Here is a 24,344-nt window from a genome sequence, read left to right on the forward strand (position 1 = left end):
TGGTCAACATTATGGACACTGTGTAAAGGATGGTGCTGTGCAGTACACCTCCCTGCCTTGGTGACGTCTCCAGGCCCCTTGGGTAGTCATACGAGGTACCCATGTTACGACAGGGTGCCATCCATGAGCACGGAGATCATTGGACAGGCATATACAGCACTGGGGTGGCCAATATTGGATCACATATCACCTTTAAGGGGTAATGGCCATGCATGGATGGGTGATATCAGCCTTCACAATCCTCACCTCCACTATGCAGCATGCTGTCTACCTTGCATAAAGACATTTGCTACACCATGATGATGGACATGCTACATGTCCATATCCTGATCTGTAAGACCTACGTCATGGACAGCCACTGTCCTAATACTAGGATCGCCACATGCTGGACATATCCCTGTGCCATACATGTGACATACTCCCGCCAAACCATTCAACCCTGTCCATCAAAGCTGCACATGTCATCCCAGTCATACATGGTGTGATGGCCACATGGTAGATGTAGTATCAACTGTCCGGATCAGTAATGTGGCACTGATGCACCTCGCGGTGGCATAATGGCTGTCTGTTCAGTGAGAAATGCTACTTCTCAGCTCCACCTCAGCAATTATCTGACTTTTATAATAGTAATAATAGTAATAATAATAATAATAATAATAATAAATACATTGATGGCCTGCAATAGAATTCTTTCCAAAGTGACAATAGACAAGGCCCTTTAAAGGTCCAAACAGAAAAAAATGTGAAAAAAAACAGAGTCAAACATAAGACGAAAGATAACACATAGGAGTAACTAAACCTTAAATGAATAACTACAACCCAAAATCAAAAGCAGAAAGAGATCAGCATTCACACAGAGGGTTACCAGTAGTCAGGCAGGGAACAGCAAGTCACATAGTACTACAGCTAAGTAAAGATGCCAGTAAATATGTGTAGCTAAATGAAAAATGCTGTTTTAGCTCCTGCCAGTATTAGCTGGATTTTATTCACTGCAAGGGAATTATTTTCTGACTGACTCTAGCCAAGACTTCTTAAACTCCAAAAAAAGAATGAAAAACTAAAAGAGAACAGAAATAAACAATAACTCCAATCCAAAATCAAATGCAGACAGAGATCAGTAATAGTCAAATGCAAACAGAGATTTGCAAATGACCCTAGCCAAAATCTCTTAAAACTCTAAAAAGAACAAAAATCTAAAACAAAAATGCAATATAACACCAAAGATAAAAAATGGAAGTAAGCAGACCTTAACTGAAGGCATCCAATCCAAAAATCAAATGCAAAGAACAGCAGTAGTCAAATGAAGACAGAAATCAGCAATAACCAGGCATAGAACAGGAAGTCACACAGCACTACACCTAAATAAAGATGCAACTAAATACTTCTAGTTAAATAAGGAATGCCATTTCTAAGTTCATCACACTAATTATCTGGAGTTTATTCACTGTCTGCAAAATAATTTTTTTCTCATTGTCCATAGCCAAGATCTCTTAAAACTCCAAAAACAACAAATAATTAAACAAAAACTACATGCAGAATAAGAGTAAACATAAAAAGGTAACTAAACCATAAATGAACAATTCCAATTGAAAATCAAAAGCAGATATCAATAATACCCAGGAAGAGAACAGAGAGTCACATAGCACTACAGTTAAATAAAGATGTCAATAAATATTTGTAGTTAAACATTTAATGCTATTTGCAGCTCCTCCTACAAATTAGCTGGATTTTAGTCACTGTCTCCAAAATCATTATTTTCTAGCTGACCCTAGCCAAGACCTCTTAAACTCCAAAAAGGGAAAGAAAAAAAACTGAAGCAGAACAAAATGCAATATCAGTGTAAAAATAAAAACGGAAGTAATAAACCTTAAATGAATAACTTCAATCTAATATCAAATGCATGCAAACACCAGGAATAGTCAAATGCAGACAGAGGTCAGCAGTAGTCAGGCTGTGAACAGCAAGTCACACAGCACTACATTTCAGTAAATATGCCACTAAGTAGTTGTAGTTAAATGAGGAATGCCATTTTGAAGCTCCTCCTACTAAGTAGCAAGATTTTATTCACTGTCTGCAAAAGAGATCTTTTCCAACTGATGCTAGCCAAAACCTCTTACAACTCCAAAAAGAACCAATATTTAATTCAAAACAAAATGCAATACAAGATTTGAGATAAAAAATGGAAGTAAAACAAACTTAAATGGTTGACCCCAATCCAAAATGAAATGCATACAGAGATGAGTAATAGTCAAATACAGAGATCAGCAATAATCAGGCAAAGAACAAAACATCACACAGTACTACACCTAAGTAAAGATGCACCAAATACATGTAGTTAAATGGGGAGTGCTATTTCTCAGATCCTGATACTATATAGCTGGATTTTTATTGACTGTCAGCAAAATAATTATTTTCTGTCATCATACAACTAGAAAAAAACCCTAAAAGCAACCAGAGTGCAATATCACAATAAAGATAAAAAATGGAAGTAACCAAACCTTAAAGTAGTAACTCCAATGCAAAATGAAATGCAGAGAGAGATTATCAATAGGCAAATGTAAACATAGATCATCAATAATCAGGCAAGGAACAGCAAGTCACACAGCACTACAGCTAAATAAAGAAAGCACTATATATTTGTTGCAAAGGAATGGTATTTCTCAGCACCTCACACTAATGAGAATGATTTTATTCAGTGTCTGCAAAACAATTCTATTATAACTACCCCTAGAAAATACCTCTTAAAACTCCAAAAAAAGAACAAAAATTAAAAAATGCAATTTAATTGTAAAGATAAAATTGGAAATAACCAAGCTTCAAATGAATAACTCCAATACAAAATTAAATCCAGACTCAGCAGCAATAGTAAAATGAAGAGTTAGCAATAGTCATACAGAGAGCAGCAACTCACACAGCACTACAGCTAAATGAAGATGCTACTAAATACTTTTAATTCAATGATGAATGCTATTTTTCAGCTCTTCCAACTAATCAGATGGATTTTATTAACTATCTGCAAAAAAAAAATCTTTTCTAACTGACCCTAAACAAAACCTCTAAAAACTCCAAAAAGAACAAAACAGTAAAATAAAACACAATCCAATAAAAGATTTGAAATAAAAAATGGAAGCAACCAAACCTTAAATGAATAAGTGCAATGCAAACTGAATGTATAGATCAGCATTAAACGCAGAGAGAGATCAGCAATAGTTAAGCTGAAAACAGCAAATCACTGGATTGTATTCACTGTCTGCAAAAAAAGAACTTTCTAATTGATCCTGGCCAAGCCCTCTTAAATCCCAACAAGAACAAAAATGTTAATTTAAAATAAAATGCAATACATGATTTGAGATAATAAGTGGAAGTCAATAGCTCTTAAAAATGGAAAGTGCAAAGATAAAATTGGAAATAACCAAACCTGAAAAGAATAACTCCAACAACCTTAAATGAATAACTCCAATCCAAAATCAAATGAAGACAGAGATGAGAAATAGTCAAATAGAGACACAGATCTGCAATATTCAGGCAGAGAACAACATGTTACATAGCACTACACCTAAATAAAGATGCACTAAATATATACAGTTAAATTGAGAATGCAATTTCTCAGCTCCTGTAACTATATGGTTAGATTTTACTGAATGTCTGCAAAAGAATTCTTTTCTGTCATCTTAATACTAGAAACTAAAACAAAGCTTAGTGCAATATCAGAATAAAGATAGAAAATGGGAGTAACTTACCTTAAAGTAGTAGCCCAAATGCAAAATGAAAGGCAGAGAGACAGAGCTCATCAACAGTCATGTGTAGACAGAGTCAACACAACATTACAGCTAAATAAAGAAACCACTACACTGCAAAGCAATGGTATTTCTGAGCTCTTCACACTAATTAGAATGATTTTATTCAATTTCTGCAAAGGAATTATTTTTCTAACTGCCCCTTGCCAATACCTCTTAAAAAATGGAAAGTGCAAAGATAAAATTGGAAATAACAAAAGAAAAGAATAACTCCAATCTAAAATTCGATGTAGACAGAGATCAGCAATAGCCAGGCAGAGAACAGCAAGGCATACAGCACTATAACTAAATAAATATGCCATTAAATAATTGTACTTAACTGAGGAATGCTATTTCTCAGGTCCTCCCAGTAGTTAGCTAGATTTTTCAGTGTCTGCAAAATAATGTGTTTCAAAATAACCTTAGCTAAGACCAGCTAAAACACCAAAAAGAACCAAAAACTAAAACAAAACAAAATGTAGTGTAAAAGAAAAGTTAAAAAATAGAAGTAACCAAACCTTAAATCAATAACTCTAATCCAAAATCAAATGCAGACAGAGATGAGCAACCATCAAATGTAGACATCAGTAATAGACAGAGAACAGTAGGTCATACAACACAACAGCTAAACTCAGATGCCACTAAATGCTTGTGGTTAAATGGGGAAATGCTATTTCTCAGCCCCTCTCACTAATTAGCTGGATTTTATTCACTGTCTGCAAAAAAAAAAAAAAAATTATAACTGACCCTAGCCAAGACCTCTTAATACTCCAGAAAGAACAAAAACTAAAACAGTACAGTACAGATTTTTACATCTAAAGGTAAAAATGGAAGTAATCAAAGTATAAATGAATAATTCCAATAAAAAAAACAAATTCAGAAAAAGATGAGCAATAGGGAAATGCAGATTGACATCAGCAATAGTCAGGCAGAGAGTCACAGCAAAACATCTAAATAAAGATGGCACTAAATGCATCTAGTTAAATGAGGAATGCTATGTTTCAGCTACTCTCATTAATTATCTGGATTTTATTCACTGCATGCAAAATAATTATTTTCAATTTAACCCTAGCAAAGATCTCTTATAACCCCAAAACAACTACAACAACAACAAAAAAAGAAAACAAAAGAATGCAATATAAGAGTAAAAATAGACAAAAAGGAAGCAATCAACCTCAAATGAATAAATCCAATACAAAATCAAATGCAGACAGAGATCAGTAATAGTCAATTATGCAGATAAAGATCAATAATGGTCAGGCAAAAGCAGGTTTCAAAGAACTACACCTAAATAAAGAAGTCACTAAATACTTCTAGTTAAAAAGGAATGTTATTTCACAGCTCCTCCCACTAATTAGATGGATTTTATTCAGTGTCTACAAAAAAATTCTTATCTACTGACCCTATCCTATAGCTCTTAAAACCCAAAAAGAACAATAAACTTTAAAAAATGGAAATACATAAGCCTCTTGTTCTGGTTTAAGCACTTGGGCTTAGAGACAGTTATTTTACATTAAGAAGGTGTGGTCTGCACTCTTGTGTGAGGAGAGGGTAGATTCTGTCCTTCTGAGCTGGAAATTTCTGGTTAAAGGCTTATTGTGCCTGCTTATTTGAACTGTTTCTTTCTGAAATTGGTATGCCTTGTTTGCTGTACCACAAGACTAGCTTCAGACCTGCTGAATCTAGCTTTGTTTGTAAAACTTGAGCACTAATCCAGGCCATCTTTTTATGGAGAAGGTTCCCCTGCACCCTAGTGGCAGGAGTGTGCAGTTGGAACTTGTCTGATTGAAGACTGCTGGAATGGGGCTCAGTTTTTAGCTTTTTATTGGTTAATTTAAAAAACAAAATTGAGCCCAGCAGCTTGAAGTCCACTTGTAGAAATGTAGAAAAACACACTGCCACAGCTAGGAATCACCCGTCGATACTTTATTAGTTAAAATCACAAACAGATTGAGCACTTTCTTCCCTTAAATAGGGATTTCATCAGAATCTGTGTACATTCAAAAGTTCCCCCCTTAAATACTTTTTTTAAAAAAGTGATGTCATTCATTAAGAACTAATAAGTCAAATTTAAAGTGCTACAGACATAAAAAATTATATTGTCTATTATGTGTTCTTAAAAATATTCAATCATACATTTATAAATATACAATTTCTTTTAAAAAAATAAAATATGTATATATTGTTCTCAGTCTCACTTACTACCTTTAAAATAACATGTTATGTAAGAAATTCATTTCATAAGGTCCACTTTTTTATTTAAAATAGGCTTTATAGAAATGATTTTGTTTAAGCCTGGTGGAATACTTGCTTGCAGTTTAATTTGCCATTTAGTTTCCCTCTCTTCTATGTGACTCCTAAAGTCACCACCCCTCAGATTTTTCCCAACTTTCTCTAAAATACTAAACCTGAATTCCTTACAGTCCTGGGAAGTGCTAATATGCCTGAATAAGGCATTGTTAGTGTTTTTAGTACTAATTTGGTATGTATGTTCGTAAATCCTGTCCCTCAATCTTCTCTCAGTTTTACCTACATAGAAACCGGGACAGGATTTACACATAGCCAAATATATTACTCCAGTTGTCTGGCAATTCCCCTTCTCAGATCTTATTATAGTTTTTAATAGGTTGTTGATTTTTATCGTCTCATCTGGACAAATATATTTACATTGTGAACAATTACCACATTTTGTGGTACCATACTTGTTAGTGAATTTAAATGGCATTTGAAAGTTCTTTTTCAGATTTGGGCCAACTTTGTAAACAAAGTTAGGTTTAGTCCCTCCTAAATTCCATAATTTTGGGTTGTTTTAAAGGATAGCCCAATTTTTGTTTATAATTTTTTGACCTCTGTTGCCTTGCTACCATATGGGACAATCATAGCTCTTTCATGCCTTTTATTTTCTACTTCTTTTATACTTATACATTCTTGTGGGGTACACTTATTCCCTAATAATGGTTTATATTTCTTGCCCCAGTCACTTCTCACATACTCAACATATTCCTTTATTATTTTTACAGGGTACCCCCTTTCCTGAAACATGTTAGCAGTTATAATTAGTTCACCTTCTAAGTCATCTTGTTTCAAGGTCATTCTGGCTACTCTAATCAATTGGCCTTTAATTATACTATTCTTTTGTTTGGATGGATGATCACTGGCATATTGCAGGTAAGAGTTACTAAAGGATGGCTTTCTGTAGACTTTGGATTTAAAACAGTTAGTATCTTTTTCTATATATGTGTCCAAATAGTTTATTCCTTTTTTGTTGTAAACATATGTGAACTTTAAGAATCCTGTACTCTCATTGAAATATTGGACTAGGTCTGTTATTGTATTCTCTGGACCTTGCCATAGGATAAAAATATCATCCAGGAATCTCACATATACTTTCATGTGTTGGAAGAATACACTATTAAATATATACTTTTGTTCCCACTCCATAAGTACAAGATTGGCAAAAACAGGAGCACAAGAGGCTCCCATGGCTACACCTCTGTGCTGTCTGTAATATTCTCCATCAAAAAAGATGAAATTATAATCAAAAACAATTTCCATAAATTCCAGCAATAAATCTTTCTTGTCATTTTCTAAAAAAGTGTTTTTTTGGAGACAATCTCCAAAAAATTCAAGGCCTTCTTTTTTAGGAATAGATGTAAATAATTCTACTACATCAATAGTAAGAAATATTATATCCTTATTCCAGAATTCATGCTTTATTCTTCCTAAAAAGCCCCATGAATCTTTAAGAATATGCTCACTATTTGAGACCTGCTGTTTCAACTATTTGTCAATAATCACTCCAAAGGGATATGCTTTTGACCCACGTCCATCTACTATTGGTCTAAAACCAAGATTTTCTAACCCCTTGTGTATCTTTGGTATTCCAAAGATAGTGGCTACTTTTGGATTTGAGACCTTTAAATAGTTATATAAATCACCTGAAATTCTTTCTTCTAACAAATAATCTTCCAGATAGTAATCTATCCTTTTGTGACTGATGTTTATTTCATTCAGGGAGGATGGTTGATATGTTTCTATGCCATTGAACATTTAGAATATTTTTTGAGAGTACTCTAATGTGTCATAGAAAATCATCCCACCTCCCTTATCTGGTCTCATAATTCTAATGGTCTGGTCTCTTTTTAGAGCTTGTAAAACCTCATTTTCTTTTCTACTGAGGTTTTTATGTTTGAATTTATATTGTTCTTTACTTTTTAGCTGATATATGTCTTCCATAATAGCTTTCTCCAAGACATTTAAAGTAGGATCTAAAGGTGGATTGCATGCACTTTTATTTCTTACTTCTATATTGCTAGTTCTCCTTTCATTTTTTGTTAGATCTTGACATAAATAAGCTAAATTCAGCTTTCTCAAAAAACATTTTGACCTCTATAATTGTTTCTGTGTAATCAAAACTTCTTGTGGGAACAAATTTTAATCCCTTCATACATAATTCAAAGTGTTCCTTTGTTAACTCTATCCCTGCAGAGTTATAAATGTGATATCCCTTCATGATACTTGTTATTCCATTTTCCACGATGGTTTTGTTATTCTATTTTCCACAATAGTTTCTATCCCTTCTATTTCTTGTATCTGTTCTTTTTGTTCCATCCTATTGGCCTTTGATTTGTTTCTTCTACACATCCTACATCCCATTCCTGATGGTATTGAAAGGTGGAGGGTCATAATTATCTTTAAAATACTGTTCATTATTGTGCACCTTTCCTCTTGTTCCCCTAGGTACATTTTTATTCTCATTATAGTTATATCTATAATGTTTCTCCTTGTTTTCAACCTTCATCAAATATGCCCTATTCTCCTTATATTCATCTAAATCACTTTGCAGTTTTTTACACTTTGTTTCAAACAACCTGTTACATTTAAAATCAATATTTTCTATTTTTCTGTAATACATGCCTTCATATTCTGAGAACAATAAATCATTTTTTATCTTCCTATCTAATATTTCTGCTTGTTCAATCAACATGCTTAACTTCTTGTCATTGTTTTTTATAATTTTTCCTACTAATTCCATTCCAAATCTATCAAACATTTCTGTAAATTCTGCTATGAGACTGTCATCGTAGTCCAGTCCAAAAGGAAATTTGTACATTCTAAGCCCCTTAGGTACAACCTTTTTTAAGACACATTCTGATAGATACCCATTTTCAACCTGTAGTTTCTTTATTAGAAACATTTTGGACTCAAATTTTAATATCAAGTCCTTCACATTATCTTCAAGGTTATCTTTTATGTTGTTAATGTCCTTGTTTGCTTTATCAGTCATACCATAATTTGAAAATACATACTGCTTAGCCAAAAGGTAATCAAAACCTTTACAATGTCCGGCATTGTTATTTTGAGCCACAGTACATTTGTTGTTACTCACATGTCTCTGAGGTGTGTCTGTTTGTTCTTTTTGGTTGTGCCCATTTTGCTCACTGTTTTAGCCGTGTCTACTGCCATTCCATCCACTTCCATTGATTGTACACCTCGAGGAAGTGTCTTTCGGCCATGCCCCAGTGTCTATCACTTTAAAGGTTTTATCCTCAGTTGCTGATAACTGTCCTTCAGCCAAAAAACTGTTACAGGGACTCTCAATTACATTGGATCCGGCGTTCACCTCACAAGCACGGTTAGTTCCTCTCAGTTTCCCAATTCTGGTCTCATTCAGTGTGACGTCACTCAAGGGCGACGAATGGTGCTTCCTTTTGGAATGAATGCTTTTACTACAATCACCAGGTTGTGTAAAAAGCTCAATGAGCTTCGTGAGCTCTCCTTTACGTATAGCCAATTCAGATTGGACTTGTTGCAGTTCCTCTCGTCGAATGGGGGAAAAAATCGGTGTTATATCACCTAGTGAGTCCATAGCGAAAAATAGGCTCACAAAAACAACTAAAAAACAAAATTGAGCCCAGCAGCTTGAAGTCCACTTGTAGAAATGTAGAAAAACACACTGTCACAGCTAGGAATCACCTGTCGATACTTTATTAGTTAAAATCACAAACAGATTGAGCACTTTCTTCCCTTAAATAGGGATTTCATCAGAATCTGTGTACATTCAAAAGTTCCCCCCTTAAATACTTTTTTTAAAAAAGTGATGTCATTCATTAACAACTAATAAGTCAAATTAAATAGGCTTTATAGAAATGATTTTGTTTAAACCTTGGAATACTTGCTTGCAGTTTAATTTGCCATTTAGTTTATGTAACTCATAAAGTCACCAAAATACTAAACCTGAATTCCTTACAGTCCTGAAGTTCTAATATGCCTGAATAAGGCATTGTTAGTGTTTTTAGTACTAATTTGGTATGTATGTTCATAAATCCTGTCCCTCAATCTTCTCTCAGTTTTACCTACATAGAAACTGGGACATCTCAGATCTTATTATAGTTTTTAATAGGTTGTTAATTTTTATCATCTCATCTGGACAAATATATTTACATAATGAATTTAAATGGCATTTCAAATTTCTTTTTCAGATTTGGACCAACTTTTTGTTTATAAACATTATTGTATGTATGTATTATTGAATATTTTTAAGAACACATAATAGACAATATAATTTTTTATATCTGTAGCACTTCAAATTTGACTTATTAGTTCTTAATGAATGACATCACTTTTTTTTTAGTTGTTTTTTTTGGCTGAAGGACAGTTATCAGCAACTGAGGGTAAAACCTTTAAAGTGATAGACACTGTTGTATAATCAATGGAAGTGGATGGAATGGCAACTATAACCTTGAAGGTAATGTGAAGGACTTGATATTAAAATTTGAGTCAAAATTATAAAAACAATGACGAATGGGATGTAGGATGTGTAGAAGAAACAAATCAAAGGCCAATAGGATGGAACAAAAAGAACAGATACAAGAAATAGAAGGAATAGAAACCATCATGGAAAATGGAATAACAAGTATCATGAAGGGATATCACATTTATAACTCTGCAGGGATAGAGTTAACAAAGGAACACTTTGAATTATGTATGAAGGGATTACAATTTGTTCCCACAAGAAGTTTTGATTACACAGAAACAATTATAGAGGTCAAAATGTTTTTGAGAAAGCTGAATTTAGCTTATTTATGTCAAGATCTAACAAAAAATGAAAGGAGAACTAACAATATAGAACTAAGAAATAAAAGTGCATACAATCCACTTTTAGATCCTACTTTAAATGTCTTGGAGAAAGCTATTATGGAAGACATATATCAGTTAAAAAGTAAAGAACAATATAAATTCAAACATAAAAACCTCAGTAGAAAAGAAAATGAGGTTTTACAAGCTCTAAAAAGAGACCAGACCATTAGAATTATGAGACCAGATAAGGGAGGTGGGATGGTTTTCTATGACACATTAGAGTACTCTCAAAAAATATTCTAAATGCTCAATGGCATAGAAACATATCAACCATCCTCCCTGAATGAAATAAACATCAGTCACAAAAGGATAGATTGCTATTTGGAAGATTATTTGTTAGAAGAAAGAATTTTAGGTGATTTATATAACTATTTAAAAATCTCAAATCCAAAAGTAGCCACTATCTTTGGAATACCAAAGATACACAAGGGGTTAGAAAATCTTGGTTTTAGACCAATAGTAGATGGATGTGGGTTAAAAACATATTCCTTTGGAGTGGTTATTGACAAATGGTTGAAACAGCAGGTTTCGAATAGTGAGCATATTCTTAAAGATTCATGGGACTTTTTAGGAAGAATAAAGCATGAATTCTGGAATAAGGATATAATATTTCTTACTATTGATGTAGTAGAATTATTTACATCTATTCCTAAAAAAGAAGGTCTTGAATTTTTTGGAGATTGTCTCCAAAAAACACTTTTTTAGAAAATGACAAGAACGATTTATTGGTGGAATATATGGAAATTGTTCTTGGTTATAATTACATCTTTTTTGATGGAGAATATTACAGACAGCACAGAGGTGTAGCCATGGGAGCCTCTTGTGCTCCTGTTTTTGCCACTCTTGTACTTATGGAGTGGGAACAAAAGTATGTATTCAATAGTGAATTCTTTCAATACATGAAAGTATATGTGAGATTCCTGGATGATATTTTTATCCTATGGCAAGGTCCAGAGAATACAATAACAGACCTAGTCCAATATTTCAATGAGAGTACAGGATTCTTAAAGTTCACATATGTTTACAACAAAAAAGGAATAAACTATTTGGACACATATATAGAAAAAGATACTAACTGTTTTAAATCCAAAGTCTACAGAAAGCCATCCTTTAGTAACTCTTATCTGCAATATGCCAGTGATCATCCATCCAAACAAAAGAATAGTATAATTAAAGGTCAATTGATTAGAGTAGCCAGAATGACCTCAAAACAAGATGACTTAGAAGGTGAACTAATTATAACTGCTAACATGTTTCAGGAAAGGGGGTACCCTGTCAAAATTATAAAGGAATATGTTGATTATGTGAGAAGTGAATGGAACAAGAAATATAAACCATTATTAGGGAATAAGTGTACCCCACAAGAATGTGTAAGTACAAAAGAAGTAGAAAATAAAAGGTATGAAAGAGCTATGATTGTCCCATATGGTTGTAAGGCAACAGAGGTCGAAAAAATTATAAACAAAAACTGGGCTATCCTTAAAAACAACCCAAAATTATGGAATTTAGGAGGGACTAAACCTAACTTTGTTTACAAAGTTGGTCCAAATCTGAAAAAGAACTTTGAAATGCCATTTAAATTCACTAACAAGTATGGTACCACAAAATGTGGTAATTGTTCACAATGTAAATATATTTGTCCAGATGAGACGATAAAAATCAACAACCTATTAAAAACTATAATAAGATCTGAGAAGGGGAATTGCCAGACAACTGGAGTAATATATTTGGCTATGTGTAAATCCTGTCCCAGTTTCTATGTAGGTAAAACTGAGAGAAGATTGAGGGACAGGATTTATGAACATACATACCAAATTAGTACTAAAAACACTAACAATTCCTTATTCAGGGATATTAGCACTTCCCAGGACTGTAAGGAATTCAGGTTAGTATTTTAGAGAAAGTTAGGAAAAATCTGAGGGGTGGTGACTTTAGGAGTCACATAGAAGAGAGGGAAACTAAATGGCAAATTAAACTGCAAGCAAGTATTCCACCAGGCTTAAATGAAATCATTTCTATAAAGCCTATTTTAAATAAAAAAGTGGACCTTATGAAATGAATTTCTTACATAACATGTTATTTTAAAGGTAGTAAGTGAGACTGAGAACAATATATACATATTTTATTTTTTAAAAGAAATTGTATATTTATAAATGCATTATTGAATATTTTTAAGAACACATAATAGACAATATTTTTTTTGTGTCTGTAGCACTTTAAATTTGACATTAGTTCTTAGTGAATGACATCACTTTTTTAAAAAAAGTATTTAAGGGGGGAACATTTGAATGTACACAGATTCTGATGAAATCCCTATTTAAGGGAAGAAAGCGCTCAATCTGTTTGTGATTTTAACTAATAAAGTATCGACGGGTGATTCCTAGCTGTGGCAGTGTGTTTTTCTACATTTCTAACTGGTTAATTTATTTAAATCAGTTTGCTGATTTGCTACTGTTATATTTAAAAAAAAAATACACTTTATGCATCGCTGCTTAGCTAGGGTTAAAGTTTTCCCGGTGTCATAAAGTCTGTTCCTTTAGAACTAGCCAGTTTTTTTAGTTTTAGCACTCAAATCTGTTTCTTTGAGCTCAGCACTTGTTCAGAACTCACTGTAAGTACTAAATAAGTTGCAAATTACTACAGCACTCATCTTTGCTCACTTGTCTAGAGGAAAACAGTTTTTAGTACTTAATAAATAAGCACCTATCCAGGCATGTCTATGGGTCAGCTCCCAGTGTTTTCTCCTGTCTACCTGATAAAACTGTGCATCTTGGGGCAATGCAGCAATTGCTTAATTTCCACAGACAACCCTCTCCTCCTACCACCCAACACTACAACCTGTGACAGATGCATTTATATAGCCAAACTGGAAGCAAAGCTCTCTTCACCCAAGACTGGACTAGACAGTCAAGAGGAGAGGGTAAACACTTGCACCACACCACACTCATCACATAGTCCCTCAAAATCTACACCACCAAAACACACACATAGAAACACAAAACACTCACCTACATTCATGGAGGCTCTCAATAAAAATCTGCCCAAGCAACAGAGACCTCCAAAGCAGAAACACATGCAACCTTCACCCCCAACACAATCCAAATGACACATAGCCCACAAACTCAGTGTGCCACCCAACCACAGCCCATAAGACATAACAACATACCCAACACTCAAGTCATAGGTGACTCTATAGTCAGGCAAACTGATGTTCCACTCAACAGGCTAAACAAGGCGAAAGTTACTGTCAGCTGCCAGGATCCGCCACATAACGCACGCACTCAGGTCACTCCACAACAAGTACGATACAACTCTGTCATTGTCCATGTTGGTATGAATGACCTGAGATGTACCTCCCTGGACTACATGAAAAGAGATATGGAGAAGCTCTTCAATCTTGTAGCCCAGGCAGGTGTAACCCTAGTCCTGAGTAGCATCCTGCCATCACCCAGAATGATACCAGTACAAGGACAAAATGATTGACTTCGACAATTGGCTAAGCCTCTGGAGTCATTCTACGGGGATCCAGTAGCTGTCTGTCTGGTATGATATGATTGATGGACCACGATGCTTTGCCAGAATTGGCCTGCACCTGTCGCCCTTGGGATTCCAGATACTGGCTAAGGCTCTTGCCACCCCTATAGTGCCTTTTTTAGGCAAGGTTGAAATGACAAATTTACCACCATAACAGTTACTAGCAAGCAAAATCTGAGGGTAATGCTACTCAATGCTAGAAGTCTAAATCTCAAAATGCACTTACTCGAGGCACTCCTTAAAATGGAGAACATCAACATCTGTGCAGTGACAGAGACCTGGTTCAAGGCTTCAGAGAGCACTCCTGCACACCTTTCGACCACCTAACCTGGACCGAAACACTAAAGGCGGAGGCATGTCCATATTCATTAAGGATATCCACACCTCCAGGCTAGTTTCTCAGCATAATGCATCCAAGATTATCCAAGTGCAACTAACTCTGGGCAAGACCGCAATCCAAATTGTATCTTGCTACAGATCCCCCACTATGCCCCAGGATTCCCACTCCTCATTTCATGATACACTGGAAAATATTATGGTACAACTTAATACCCTGATAATGGCCGATGTCAACTACCCCACCATTAACTGGGAAAACTACTCATGTACCAACTCTTTTGCTCAAAGTTTTCTGGAATTCATAAATTCCAATGCCTTGGATCAACTTATCCACACCCCGACCAGGGGCAGCAATATCCTAAACCTGGTCATTACCAACAAGAGTGACAGGTGTTCCACACCAGAGGTCAATTCCCCATTGGTCATATCCGACCACAAGCTAATCACCCTAGACATCCACATCCCACCCCCACCCCCCATTAGGGAAACTATTGTAAAAAATTTCTACAAAGCCAACTTCACGCTTTTTAAGACACAAGTGGCAAACTGCACAACACCCATGCAGATGGACAATAGAGGTACGACTGCTGAATCCTACATAAATGCACTTTATAAGCACTTACACGAGTGCATGGATTGTGTTATCCCTAACAGAATCAAGATGCTATCCTCCAAAAAAAGGAAGCCAATCTGGTGTTCCCCTGCTATAAACAAACTCTACAACAGAAGAAAGAAAGTGCTGCAAAAAAATGTAAATCCCATGATTGGAGGAACTCCCTGGTCAGCCTCAGTAATAAGCTGAGATCCCTCATAAAATCCTCCAAAGCTAGTCACAAAAACAAAATTGCCACTGTTTCTAAAGACAACCACAAAGCATTCTATAGCTATGTCAAGAATCTCAATGGCAACACTCAGATCTGCTCAGAGTTACAGCACAATGGCACTAAATATACAGAACAAACTGATATTGTCAACATCCTCACAGATAGGTTCAGTGCTAACTTTACCCCCCTTTCACCCCCTAAAGGGCTCATCTCTATACCAGAAGAATGCAAAGTTCCTGTAACCACGGCTGCACAGGTAAAAACCACACTCTCCAAAGCTAAGAACACAGCATCCATAGGACCTGACAACATCCCAGGCTGCGTTCTACATGAACCACAGAACAAACTAGCACCTTACCTAAGTACCATGTTCAATCATAGCCTCACCTCAGGCTTTGTGCCCACTGAATGGTGCACAACAACGGTTATCCCACTCCACAAAGGGGGATCCACCATGGACCTCGGGAACTACCACCCTATTAGTCTGACGAGCCTGGTCTGCAAGGCCATGGAATGTATCATCATGGAACTTATAAACAAAGACATTGGTAATCTCCAAATTTTGGACCCCACCCAGTTCAGGTTTGTAAAATGCAGATCATGTCTCCTAAACCTGACAGACTTCTTTGAAGCAGTCACCAAAGCTGTAGATGAGGGTAAGGTGGTTCACATAGCTTATCTAGATCTTGCCAAGGCTTTCTACACCATCCCCTACTCTGGAATTATAGATAAACTCACTAAACTAGGTATAAATCCCTATGTCACAAGATGGGTTGCCAACTGGCTCACTGACAAAACCCACACTGTGAAAGTAGGAGACTCCAAATCAGACTTCAGACCAGTGACAAGTAGAGTATCACAGGGTTCAGTCCTGAGTCCTCTCCTGTTTGGTATCTACTTCTCTGAAGTACAGGCTAACACAGAAGGTCTTTGGCTAATGAAGTTCACAGATGACTGCAAACTAGGAGTCATAATCGAAACTCCTAATGATGTGGACATCCTACAAAAGAGCCTCACTAAGACAGATGCCTGGTGTCAAACCATAGCCTCAAGCTCAATGCCAAAAAGTGCATTGTTATCCCTTTTGGTAAAAACTCTGTACCCATGAACTACCACATAGGCAGTAGTCTACTTAACACCTAAAGTGTGATAAGAGACCTTGGGACACAGGTGGACAGTAGTCTCTCCTTTGATAATCACATTGCCACAGTAATCAGGAAATCCTTCTACGTGGCACACCTCATCATAAAAGGTTTCTCACCCAGGAAAAAAGAGGTAATTGTTCCCCTCTACTTATCACTCATTAGACCCATTATACAGTACAATACCCCTTTTGGTATATACCTTACAAAACATCTACAACAACTGGAAAGGCCACAGAAATACTTCACAAAGAGGATTACTGGCCTCAAACAGATGCCCTATGCAGACGGTCTCAAAAAAATCCAGGTTTACTCCATCGCATATCGCCTACTCAGAGGCGATCTCTGCCTAACATACAAAGCTATCTGTGAAAACAGCGAAGGGCTATGTAACAAATAATTCAAGAATGAATGGCCACTGGACTATATCCATTTATTAACTGAAACCAAACCAACATATTGTGAGCGCTTTCATACAATCGAATGTTGTACTTCATCAGACCGAGTTACAAACACAATATATTCAATTTAAACTAAAAACAGTTAGTGTCCTGATGATGTCTTTTCCTTTCTTAATTAATATATTTCAAATCAAGCAGGACTTATTGCATTCACAGTGTTCCCTAACCGCTATATACATATTTATGCCCTCTACAGCTTATTTATCATAAACACTCATCTATGCTTATAATATTCTTAAAATACATTTATAAAATACATGTAATAATAAGTTAAATATAATAATATAATACCAATTAAATAGTTATAAATATCAAATCTCTATATAACTATACATATCTAAAAATCTAAAATAAGCATTTTGCAAATATGCTTTCGTATATAGATTATCTTACACCTTCATGTTAATATAATACCTATAAGAAATGTGTTAAATAAGTGGCACATCTATGATTTATAAACATTTATTATATATCTAATTCATTAGCAGATTTTATTTCTTTTAAGCGCCTTTAATTTTAATACAGGCACTATAGAGCTACGCTTGTTAATGCCTGGCCAAGTGTCTGCTTGCAGTCTTATTTGCCATTCTAGTTCCTTTAGCTCTAAAAATACATTCCATGCTGTTTTATCATCTATTATAACTTGGTCTATAATGGTATAAGTAAATGAGTGGTCTGGATGACTGTTAAAATGTTTGGCTAGAGCATTATTCATGTTTGACTTCTTTATTGCGTATTCATGCTCATATATACACTGAGACAATTTTCTTTCGGGTTTCCCTATATAGTAGGCTAAGCACAGTTTACATTTGCTTAAATAAACCATTTAAGGGTGTGAGCAGCAGTACAAAGAACTGCCTGCTCACACCCTTGTTCTCCCCTCCCCCTTCCCTGTTTATTACCTTAAGACAATCCCAAAGTTAATAAATATTACCTGTGGCAGGCACCATTTTTTAAAACTACAATCACCCTTGTCACTATCATATGTTCATTCATCAATTAACTCTGTTACCTGATTGTTTCCAGCCCCCTCATAAGAGCAACTAACAGGGTCTCTACCCGCTTCGCTCTCCACCCTGCCCCCTATTCCCTCCCACCCCCAGTGGTCCCACCTTTATTACACTCACAAACCCCTCCCATCTTTCCAGTAGCCAACACTACCTCCTCCATCTTCCCACTACTATCACACCTCCTCAACTAACATGTACAAGCATACCTTACCTATGCTCACTGCATGCACTCTCCTTGCATATCTTACATCCTACCAAAGCTCTATCATTCCTGCACTCAACCACTACCACTGTACTACTACTCACACCACTACTCATGTCTCACCCTCACTCAGCTCCCCTCCCACCAACTCAAGAGCCATCCCTATGCACCCCCCACATATTCTACCAACTATATTACTGAAACATAAAGCATCCATACAACTTAACATAGTAACCCTCCCACCATACCTATTACCCAAAGAGCACAATCATAAAGTTTCCCTTATAAACAAACACATTCAAAAACTGAGAAAACTAATAACCTCATGCATATCAAAACTAGCCCTAAGTGGAGATATCCACCCCAACCCTGGCCCTATCATCTCCAACCCCAATCCCCATAATCAGACTAGAAACCACAATTTCTCCCATATTACAGACAATAGAAAGCCAAATGACTTCCTTCTACTAAGCCTAAATATTAGAAGTATATCCAACAAAGTTCATGAACTCCATGCCACCATAGACTTTACTCCCCAGATATAGTCATCCTGACAGAAACCTGGCTAAAACCTCACATTACCAGTAAGCAAATACTCCCTACAGGTTATGGCATACTAAGAGTAGACCGGCTAAACAAGAAAGGAGGCGGTGTAGCTATAATATTTAAACAGCATCTAAACATCCAGATCTTAAAATCATCAGCTCCACAAATAGGCAATGAAGAAATAATATACCAACCTCAAAATAAACCAAAACAAAACCATCAACATAATTGGATGCTACTTCCCACCTGGCCAAAACATCCCTTCACTAGAAAACCTCCTCAGCTGGTCTATCCACCATCTCCCCGAAGAAACTATAATTTTAGGTGATTTCAATATTGACTGGCAATCCTGTTCTGGCAACCATCCAACCCATCATGTAAACCTTCATGGCTTCACCGAACTAGTCCAGTCACCAACCAGGATAAATAAAAACTCCAGCAAGTACACTACCCTGGATTGGATACTAGTCAGTAAGAGCCCCCAGTCATATATAACAGGCTTCTTATCAGATAGCCTCAGTGATCACTCCCCAACATTCCTACCGAAAAAAATACCTATACCAAGCTAAACCTGTCATCTACCATCAGATACGTAAAAAAATAAACTTTAACCCACTCACATTCATCTCATCCCTCAAAGAATGTAACTGGCATCTAAAGTACCTCAGTCTTGATGATGCAGTTGCATTTTTTAATACTACCTTCCTGAGCATCCTTAATTACCATGCCCCCATAAGACTTTCCAGAATCAAAGCACAACCCTCCCCATGGCTACAGAAAACCACTAAGTCAGAAATGAAAAACAGGGATAAAGCCTGGGAGAACTGGCGCAAAACCAAGACCCCCTCACTAGACAGAAATTCCTAGAACTACACAATAGAGTCAAAATGCTAATAAAACAGGACAAATTCCAATACTACCAGTCTGCTCTAGACTCCTCTGAACACAGCCCCAAACAATTCTGGTCCTCCATAAACTCCATCCTCCACCCAGGTAAAGTCAGTACCCCTCCTCCTAACATCTCTCACTCCTCAGAAAATATTGCTACCTCATTCAACACACACTTCACACAAACCATACTATCACTAGCTAAACAACACAACCCAGTATGTCTTGTGTTCCTTGCCAAATAATACTGATGTCATCTTGAAATCTAAAATAGGACTTAATAAATCTATTAAATTTGCTATTGAAGACATATTTCTTCTCCCAATAGGCCATAGTTATATTAGCATAAGCTCCCCCACATGGGGACCCCATTGCAATGCTTTTAGTTTGTAAATAATACTCTTTATTGAATTCTAAAAAATTATAATTCAAAACTATTTCTAATAGCTCTATTAATAAATTGATTTTATCTTGTTGTATATGATTCCCATGCAACATTTCGCTAGTCCATTCTAATCCTTCTTCTTGTGGAATAACAGTGTAGAGATCACACACATCAGTTGTTACTAATATATCATTACTATTATATTCTGTGTTGTTCATATATTGTAAAAATGACCAAGAATCCCTACAAATTTGTTTTTGATTTTTAAGGATATTTTTGAACTCAAAATCTATATATTTAGCAATTGCTGATGTCTTTTCCATCTACTAAGGGGCGCATGGGTAGATTAGAAATAGATTTATGCACTTTGGGTGTACCAAAGAACACAGGGACTCTAGCAGGTGATACATTCTAATAATTATACAATTCTATATTAATGCGTTTGTCTATAAACATATCATTTAACTGCGTATAAATCATTTTATATGCACCATTGATTTCATTCATTGATACTTTCGAATATGTATCAGTGTTTAACATGTCATGTAATCTTCTATTATAATCTTGGATGTCCATAATAACTGCTCCTCTCCCTTTATCTGGTTTCATTATACAAATTTTTTCTTTTCTTATTTGAGTTAAAACTTGCTGTTCTGAAATGCTAAGGTTATTATCTTCCCTTTTTCCATCATACTATTTTTTTTAAACTTTTAATGTCTATTTCACAAATGTTTTCATATACTCCTAATTTGGGGTGGAGGGGTGGATTATAAGTACTACTGATACCAAACATACTTGTTTGTCTGATTATACTAGTCTGAAACAATATTTTCAAATTAATTTTCCTAAGATACAATTTTAAATCTAAAATGGTGTTAGCAAAATTACTATAAGCAGAAAGCACAAAGGTAATTCCTTTTGCCAATAAATTAGCTGTTTCACCAGTACAAACTACATTTGAATAATTGTATACTTTGAAATCTTGTTCATTGTTATATACCACTGTACAAATGTCATTAGTATATGATTCTGATGTATCACTTTCAGATGACATACTATGTTCCATAGTGTTTAAGTCCTCCATTGTTTTGCTTTGGGTCTCGCTCCTTGAAACCCCGCTGTTTGTTGACTCTTTACAAAAGGGACATTACCTCTATTTTTAAGTCTTTCAGAGCTCCTTGGCTCAGGAAAATTATGATTATATTCTTCTTGACTATCATAATGTTCATGAACACTTTCTTGTTCATCTGTATTTATATAATTAAATTTCTTCTGCCCTTGGAGCTTAGGGGGCTTAGGATAGGCAACATCATTAGCATAGTCTTGAAGATCACGTTCAAGCTTATTGAGTTTTCCTTTTTTCAAGAATTCAATCTGCTGTTTAACACTATTGTAGATACGTGAATATTCATATTGTGCTTGTTCATATGAGTTATGCTCATGAGTAATTTTATCTAATATACTTAATTCATTACTGAGTTCATCTATATTTTCTTGAGTATGTTTAACCAAAAGCTCAAGTAATTCTTGTCCTGTTCTATCAAACAGTTTCAGTAATTCTATAAGTAATGCTGAATTTTCTGTTAGTCCTTAAGGGAAATGCCACATGCATAACCCTTTTGGAATTACTTTGCTTCATAAACATTCTGAAAGGTAAGCATTTTCAAGCTGTAATTTTTTACAGTGCATCAGTTTATAATCAAATTCAGATAACTTACTGTTCAATGTATTGTCTGTTCCTTGTGAGGCTCTAAAGAAAAATGCTGTAGTCAGCGCAAACTGTCTCAAAAAGCTCCAGCTTTACTCCGTTGCATATCGCCTACTCAGAGGCGATCTCTGCCTAACATACAAAGCTATGTCAAACTCAGAGCTGTTGGACATGCTCCACTTAAAGAAATCCCAGTCCCTCCGAGCTACACGCTCTAGGGACCTAAATATTGTCACTGCAATAAACAGAACATGCTGGAGGGATAGATTTCCATACTCTGGGACAAACTACCTATCTATATCAAGCAAAGCTCCTCAATAGCACTCTTCCAAGAAAAATCTTAATGATTGGATGGGAAATAGGAAATTCACCCCGGGGATCACTTCTGTGGCTCTGCTCAACAGGGGCACAGGAAAATAATTTTCTTGGGTGGCAAAAGCCAGGGTACCTTTTTGGCTAGGCTTATATAGGCCCTAGGGCCAATAGCCTAGTACCTACCTATGAATATCACTAATACAAAATGAAATGTAGTCAGAGATCATCGATAATCAAATGCAAAGGTCAGCAATAGCCAGGCAGAGAACAGCAACACAAACAGCACTAATGCTAAATAAAAATGCCACTAAATACTTCTAATCAAACGAGGAATACTATTTTTCAGCTTCTCTCACTAATTCGCTGGAGTTTATTGACTGCCTGCAAAAGAATTCTTTTCTAACTGACCCTAGCCACAACCTCTTAAAACTCCAAAAAGAACAAAAAACAGAAACAAAACAAAATTAAATATAGGATGTAAGACAAAAAGTGGAAGTAACCTTACATTAAATTAATAACTCCAATGCAAATTGAATGTAGGTAGAGATAAATCTTAATCAAATGCAGGCAGAGATCAGCAATATGCAAGATGAAAACAATTCACACAGCACTACAGTTAAATAAAGATGCCACTAAATAACTGTAGTTAAATGAGGAATGCTATTTCAAAATCCCTCCCACTAATTAGCTGGGTTTTGTTAACTGTCTGCCAAAGAATTCTATTTTAACTGATCTTAGCCAAGACCTCTTAAAACTGCAAAATAAATGAAATGTGAAAACAAAACATGAAATATAAGAGTAAAGGTAAAAAATGGAAGTAACCAAACCTTAAATCAATAACTCCTATTCAAAATCAAATGCAGACAGAGATGAGAAGTAGTCAAATGCAGACAAACATCAGTAATTGACAGAGAACAGTAGATCACACAGCACAACAGCTAAATAAATATGCCACTAAATGCTTTTAGTTAAATGGGGAAATGTTATTTTTCAGCTCCACTCGCTAATTAGGTGTATTTTATTTATTGTATGCAAATTAATTATTTCAGAACTGCTAATAGCCAAGACCTCTTAATACCCAGAAAGAACAAGAAAGTAAAACAATACAAAAATGCAATATGTCTAAATAAAAAAAATGGAAGTAACCGAAGTGCAAATGAATAATTCCAATCAAAAACCAAATGGAGAGAGATCAATAATAGTGAAATGCAGATTAACATCAGCAACAGTCAGACAGAGGACAGCAAGTCGCACAGCAAAACAGCTAAATAAAGATGGCATTAAATACATGTACTTAAATGAGGAATGTTATTTTTCAGCTACTCCCACTAATTATCTGGATTTTATTCACCACATATGAAATAATTATTTTCAAACTGACCCTAGAAAAGATCTCTTGAAACCTCAAAAAGGATAAAATCTAAAACAAAAATTTCTAACTGAACCAAGCCAAGATGTCTCAATACCCTAAAAAAACAGAACAGTAAAAAAAAATGCAAATTGGATTTAGGATAAAAACTGTAAGTAATCAAACCATAAATGAATAAATGTAATGCAAACTGAAATGTATAAAGAGATCAGCATTAGTCAAATGCAGGCAGAGATCAGCAACAGCCAGGCTGAGAATAACAAGTCACAGAGCACTACAGATAAATAAAGACTGCACTAAATAGTTGTAGTTAAATGAGGAATGCCATTTTGAGGTTCCTCCAAATAAGTAGCTAGATTTTATTCACTGTTTGCAAAAAAGATCTTTACCAACTGATCCTAGCCAAGTCCTCTTAAAACTCCAGAAAGAACAAAAAATGAATTTCAAAACAAAATGCAATACAGGATTTAAGATAAAAAATGGAAGTAACCTAACCTTAAATAATTAACTCCAATCAAAAATCAAATGCAGAGATGAGCAATATTCAGACACAGGCAAAGATCAGACACAAAACAGCTAATTACACAGCACTACACCTAAATAAAGATGCACTAAATACTTGTAGTTGAATGGGGAAGGCTATTTTTCAGCTCCTCTTCCTCTTCAGCTGGATTTTATTGACTGTCTGCAAAACAAGTATTTTCT

This window comes from Protopterus annectens, chromosome 5.part0 (assembly GCF_019279795.1).
Source record: "Protopterus annectens isolate FY-2018-M chromosome 5.part0, PAN1.0, whole genome shotgun sequence".
Lineage (NCBI taxonomy): Eukaryota > Metazoa > Chordata > Ceratodontiformes > Protopteridae > Protopterus > Protopterus annectens.